Here is a 6,781-nt window from a genome sequence, read left to right on the forward strand (position 1 = left end):
CACCCAGGCGATTTTCGCTGACGATGAGCCGAGCGAACATGCAATTTCATTCCCTGACATTAGATGGCGCTTAATGTAAAACAGGAATACTCCTGTAAACAAGGTGGCGCTGCGCAACTTTACGCTTCTTAAACTCGCTTTTCCCTCAGAAGAAGAGAGCAAGTATTTACGCGCTTGTCAGAATCAAACAAAGAAAACATGAATATTTCAAGCATCAGTAGCTCCAACTGGTGCTTGGTTCGGGGATATTTTAGAATGTCCGTCATTATTTCTTCGCGGCTGTGTAGACGCTACTTGGCGTCTATCTTCTTCGCTGGTATGTGTGCTCAGCAAGGCAGTTTTGTGTTTGAGCGCCCCCCAAGTTGTGTTTTACTGTAACTTCAGAAGCTCCAGACACGTGTGCAATAGCGCCATTCTCATTGGTCGAATAGATTTCGACGTGACGCGTCGAAAACAAAAACGAACCCGAGGCGTTTTTTTTTTTTGACGCGTGGCGTTTTTTCGCGTCGGTGTGCACACTCACATTGGTGCCCTTTGTTTAGTCACGAGGCGTTAAATGTCGACGAAAATCGCCGGCGAAATTCGTCCCGGTGTGAACGGGCCTTAATACACTGTATGTCAGTGTATGTAATGTAACAGTAAATGTTCCAGACATATTTATTTTAAACTATTTTTTTAAGGACATGAATTCAACAAATAAAAGGGGGACAGGCTAAATAAGTATTTTAGTTTATCTACTTATGCACAAATTTTTATTTTCATGGGTTTTTTTCTACTTATTTTTCATGAAATGTTCACACCGGGTTTGGAAACACCAATGAAAAGTCTATGTGATGCACATCAATGCGCGTTTCAGGCTTCCACGTTCAAAAGTCAACGTTAAAAAAAAAAAAAAAAAAGGCTCTGGAGCAAGATTTGCACCACCTTGATATTTTGCACCAAGCCTCCTCCAACTGTGAGTACATACGCTAGTATTGGGTAGCGGCAAACCTGTGTGAACGCCATATGCTAAAAACGTGCTAAACGGGTATTCTTGAACGTGTCACACAGGTGTGGACATGGCATCACACCAAAGACTTTTTCCGTGGATTCTTTAAGTGTGAAAATATTTGATCCAAATGCTTTCCCTCAAAGCCTTTTTGAATCTGGACTAACAAAGTCAAAATTTCAGAAACAAGTTTAGAATCATGTTATAAAGTCAGACATCCAGGATTTAAAAAAAAAAAGAAAATCATAAACAAAAGATTGTGGGCTGTCAGAAAAAGCTTGCCTGCAGTGTGAGCGCAGCCTCAGACATGGCGCTAGTTTCTTTATGGGCCAAGAATGAGAGAATATGTGCGTTCAAAAACGTTGCATGCCCGGTGTGAACGTAGCATCAGAGGGTTCACCAATAGCAACCACTTTTTTTAGATCCTCTCCCATCTCAGCTAACTACAGTCTGCCAATGAAACATTGCAGACAAGCCTGGGAAACAAATGACAATCATAACACACACAGATTTTTTTTTATCTCCCCTCTCAAAGAGTTAATTAAGAAAAGTGATTTCGCCAGCTTTGTTTACTGGAACATGATGTGTGTGTTGCTCATAAGCTAGCTGGATAATGACTCCTGCTCCTGTGCATATCAAGTAGGTGATTCATTTGCTCAGTATTGTGTGTTGATCCTTGCAGCAGCTCCCATGCGAGGATGCGAGATTTTCATTACTCTTCAAGTTGCTGATGGCAATCAAAAAAGCTTGAATCTTCCACTTGAGCGAGGAAAAAGCAGAGTCGGGGTTGGAGTGCTCCCTGGACTCTGATCCCGCCGCTGAAGAAACTTTTTAAGGACGTTTGTTAACGTGAAAAAAAGAGCTCCACCCCAGCCTTTCCCCACCCAGTGGGTAACCCCAGCAGAAGGGGAGGATGCAGGACAGTCATCAGATCCGCTTTGCATCAGCCCACAGGGCAGAGTGGGCGTGAAGACACGGGCGACCTTTGCATCATCTATCTCTGGCGAGGAATAAAAAATGTGGCATTAGTGCCAATGACCTTTTCCCGTTGCCGCGCTCTGATTGCACATTGCTACCAAGATCCGCCTCCAGCACCCCCCTCATTTAGGAGCAGCCATTAAAAAAACGAGTCCAGGAGCTGATGAAGTTCATAATGACTCAAAATACCCTGCAGGAGAGGAACAATCAAATGTTTGGGCAAAAATTAGATGTTTTTTTTCCTGCTTTTTGTTTTAGAGATTCACAAAAGATGAACTTTTCCGTCGAATGACCTTTTCATGAAGGGCAACCTCGGCATCAAACAACTTCCATTTTATTTGGACTTAAATGTGCTTCATTAGCGCCGTCATTGACTCAACCAAACAGAGAAACCTTTCAAGGATGCCTTAAATACTCACAGAATGATCCGATTTTGTTGCTAAAAACCACAAAGAATGAACCAAACTTTATTTTAAAGTTGTTAAAAAAAAGTACTTTCAACTTGTACAAAGGTTTTCGTTGTAATGATTAAGCTTTTCTGCCTGATTTAGGAGCTTCTATGGACATTAGCATTTGCAATGAGGACTGCTTATTATCATATATTAACATTTAAGGCTTTAAAAGGGAACTGTGTTGACCAGCGTGTTGGAAAGAGAAAGTACAAAAGTAATGAAGAACCGACAAAAATCCCAAAATGAATCCAAACAAACGTAGTTAAAGACTGGGCTTCCTAAAAAAGGTCAACATAACCTTACATTTATTGTGAAATATTTATAAAATATTCACCAACTGAACAGAACCTTAACATCTCAATAACAAACCTGGAAATGTACAGTGTGTGTGGTTTATTTGTTTGTTTGTGGGTGTTAGGACCAATATGATTATGCTACGTTCACACCAAACGCAATTTGAGAATCCTGTAGAGTGTGATTCTTTATCAGCTCTCTGTTTTGGGTGGTGCAAATATTCCAGAGTTCACCAGTTCTGAACTTTGGCCGATCAGAACGTCGGCTTTAGTAGTGACATGTTGATGACGTGATCAGTGGGTGGAGTCCAGAACCAACATGGAGGAGAAGCTAATCATTGTCCTGAACTTTAAGATATCTTTTTATTCGTATAGAGTGGAGACAATAATAAAAAGCTCCTCTAATTCTATTATTGTTTTTATTTTTTCCCGCCTTTTCTTATGCAGGACAGCAAGTCGTCAAACTGAAGAAGAAATAATGTTTGCAAGTCGTGGTTGCAGTTTGTTTGTGCAGCCATCACACGTTCAACTGGATTGATGCAAGACCATAACGCCACAAAAAATGTCACCAGACAGATAAATCATTTTGACATGACAGGTGATAAAGAAATTAACTTAAGTCAGAGTTATTAGTTTAATCACAAAGCATAAAAATGTTTTTATGCTCTGATCTTTCTCAGTCACATTTAACTTTACACCAGCATTCATTTTGGTTTTGGTGAAGAAAAATAATCGACCAAACCTTTCACCTGCAAATGTCCATTTCTCTATAGGTTACTGCTCAGCTGCCACATTCTTCCACTTTGTCTTTTGGCAGGTCCTTTTAGGGTTCATCCATGAACCTCCTCTTTGGTCTTCCCCACAGCCATTGTCCTGGTAACGCCAACCTCAGCATCCTGGTGACTAGAATCTTTGGTCTGAATACAGACCAAATGCAAGATTCTGGACTTGATCCTGAACAAATTCAACTGACTAGATTCAGAGCAAAGGATTTTCCCAGTCTGAACATTTTAATTTTATTTCCAGGAGGCCTGTTTGTGCAGTGCAGGAAAAATAAACTGCATCCACTGTCAGTGTTTTAAATAATATTTGGGAACAGAAATGACTTTTTCTTCCTGCACAGCCAATTATATGCTTTGTTAGATCTCTGAGGGGGGTTATTGGTAAAAACTTTAGCAGACCTGACTTTTAACAACCACACATTCAATTTGAGTGATAAACTTTACTCAAACTGATTTTTTACTATATGCATGAACTCCTTTGATCTGATATTGATATTTGTTATGCAAAAGAGGTGTAGATGTAGGTGGTGTAGTTAATGTTCTGTGAGTGGATACAAATCTTTCATCGCATTAATTTTCCCAGCATTTAAGTCTGTAAAAATCAATAAAGTGTGAAATGTTTTTGCATGCTGAGAGCGATTTCCAGGACACTGCAGCAAGACTAGCGAAGGACTCTGAGCTTGAAGCTTCTATTGACCAGGACTGAAGTGTTCACAGTGATTTATGTGGTTAAAAAAGGAGCTTTATGCTCTGCTGCCTTTAAGAACTCGACCTTCTTAGAGATTAACTTTGTTGAAAATGAATACATAAAAGTATGACCGTTTAGATTTGCCATTACCTTTAGGAACATGGGGGGGGGGGGCATGTCCTAATGGTTAAGTTAACCCTTAAACTGTCCTGGAATTATTTCTACTTGAGCTGCAGTAATCTATATTCAAGGTCAATAATCAGGATATTGGTGCTCTGTGTTAACACTACTCTAAATTTCTTGATACCGACTACAAAAAAGCACTTTAAATTCCAATTTTCTTTCAGGTGAGAGGGATTGAGTTGTGTTTCGCTGCAGTGGAGGGGCGAGGCAATCAGTCGTGAGTAATGAAACAGCCCAACACTCTAACAAAGGTAAGTGATGCTGCGCTGCCACGCTCTGCCCCATCACGCTCAGGTGTTAAACACAGAGAGCCCTTTTTTGGTGCCATTAGAGTTCAGGCATCCGGTTGTATTTTACTGCTTGGAACGCTTCTCTAAAGAAGATGAACAGGGAATGGCACAAGTTGAATTTGACGCCCTAGAAAGAGTAAAAAATAGACTTCAAAGAAATGAGCAAAGAGTACATTTTAGATGAGGCTCTAGAAATATGGACATATATTTCAGTTAGAAGCTATTTTTAATGAGCAAGGGGCCACAAAATCAAACCTTTTTTTTTTTTTATTCAGTGATGAAGGTGGAGACAGCTGTGAACGGGAGGTAAATTAAAGAACAGCCTGCATATGGCCCCCTGAGTAGATGACCAATCAAAAAGCACAATTCTGAAGGCAGGGCTCATCTCAAACAGTGTGACACAGACATGAGAGGTTCAGGTCATTAATTTATTCTGGATGCATGTTTTGAACATACCCCAAAAGAGTCCCACTCGAAATTCTAACATTTACCCCAAACGTTGGAAGTCCACACCCCTACCATTGAAAGTGGGCTACACAAAATCTGTCAATCAAACATTCAATGTGAGACCACAAACTTCAATTGAAGCATCTGATTGGTGGTTTTTAAAAAAAACATTGCACTATATAAAAAATATCATGAAAGAAATGGCAAGAACATTTAAAAAAAAAAAAGGGAAATAGAACAAGAATGGGGATTCTGACCAATAGATGGACTAAGTAACAGCTGTGTATTTCTCTGTAGAAGTCTATGGGATTTTGGCTTCTTGGAACGCTTAGTCAAGATCTCGTGTATTGAATTGTCTGAACACTATAAATAAAAGTCCACTCATTTGCTTTGATTGGCAGGTGGGTGAACCTTATTCTGCCCCACCCCCTCTTTAAACCAAAGACTTGATTGTAGTGAACCTCAGCTCATTTGGTCACATCACCTCAGGTTTTATTTTTGCCAGTGGATGATTTTAGAGTTTATTACTCCAGTTGAATTTTTTTTTTTAATTAACTGTCTATTCTTAAATTTTTTAAATAACAGGTAGTCAGGAAAACCAGACTGCTGAGAAACTTTGTGCGAAACTTTCATTAACCTTCTTGCAGTTTACGATTGGAAAATAGAAAGCTGACACTCCTCCTTTCATCCTGTGACAGTGCATCCTGACTCTCATTTCTCCTCTGCCAATCAGCACCTCGGATGCTCTTCTTTGAAGCTGTCACAGAAATTGGTTCAGCTCTCCTCTAAACTTCTCCACCGCAGGCCCATTTTCCTGCTGCTTTTCATTCTATTTTCCTCTTTCATTAACCTAATCAATCAATGTCTGCTTTCTCTCCACCCTTCCCCTTCACCGGTCCTCTGGCCCATTCCAAAGGGGAGCGTTCTGAAGGTGAGTCAGTGGATTAGCGCCCAGCTGATGTACTGTCCTCTTCCGGATTCAACCTCTGCTGCGTCCCACCGGATCCCACCAGCAGCTGCTTAAAGTCAGGCGGCGTGGAGTTCCAGAAAAGGGCTGCATGGAGGCTGTTGTGATACGTTCACATGTGAAGGTCATTGAGACACTCCTCATTTCTGCAGCAGAACTAGTCCCACGTTCAATTCTCACTTCAGCTCAAAAAAAAAGACAAAACATCCCACAAAGGTCATTTAATGAAAATTTCCTCTTATTTTTACTCGTCTTTATAGTTTTACTCTTAAGACAAATTGGTAATTTTTCAATGATATGCCTGATTTTTTTCCTGCAGGTTTATTTGTTTTATGTGGCGATTTAAAGGACAGAAATACAAAAAGCTGAGGAAGTGTAATAAAACTGAAGGGAAATTTGAAAGAAAAACACTTGGAAGCCTTGACACAATAAATAATCCAATAAAAAGATAAAGAAAGTACAGCATTGTACCATCTACGTCCAAATTTCTAAAATTCTCGTCTGTGCAATCCAGAAGCCAAGAAAGACCCCCCCTCCCCCCCAGCCCATTTTTAGGATGAGACTTAAACAAATTACGTCTAAGTTCAGGAATAGGGGGGGAAGGACACTAGAGTATATTCTTGATCTCAAAAACAAGACCAAACAAAAATGTTGTCCCATGAAAATGAGACAGCAGATGTCGCTGTGACGGGAAAACGGTAAAAAAATTAGGG

General features: G+C 40.2%; 1 long non-coding RNA gene across 2 annotated transcripts; it reads left to right on the plus strand.

Annotated features, from left to right (window-relative positions):
* Positions 1–3,163: 3,163 nt before the first annotated feature.
* LOC110017783 lies at positions 3,164–6,497 on the plus strand. Of its 2 annotated transcripts, XR_002872905.1 has the most exons (3): positions 3,164–3,309; positions 4,529–4,615; positions 6,018–6,497. It is a non-coding gene; the product is annotated as an uncharacterized LOC110017783 (long non-coding RNA). The 2 variants fall into 2 exon arrangements; XR_002872904.1 differs by having other exon boundaries at positions 4,529–6,497.
* The last annotated feature ends 284 nt before the right edge of the window (positions 6,498–6,781 follow it).

This window comes from Oryzias latipes, chromosome 24, assembly GCF_002234675.1.
Source record: "Oryzias latipes chromosome 24, ASM223467v1".
Classification (NCBI taxonomy): domain Eukaryota; kingdom Metazoa; phylum Chordata; class Actinopteri; order Beloniformes; family Adrianichthyidae; genus Oryzias; species Oryzias latipes.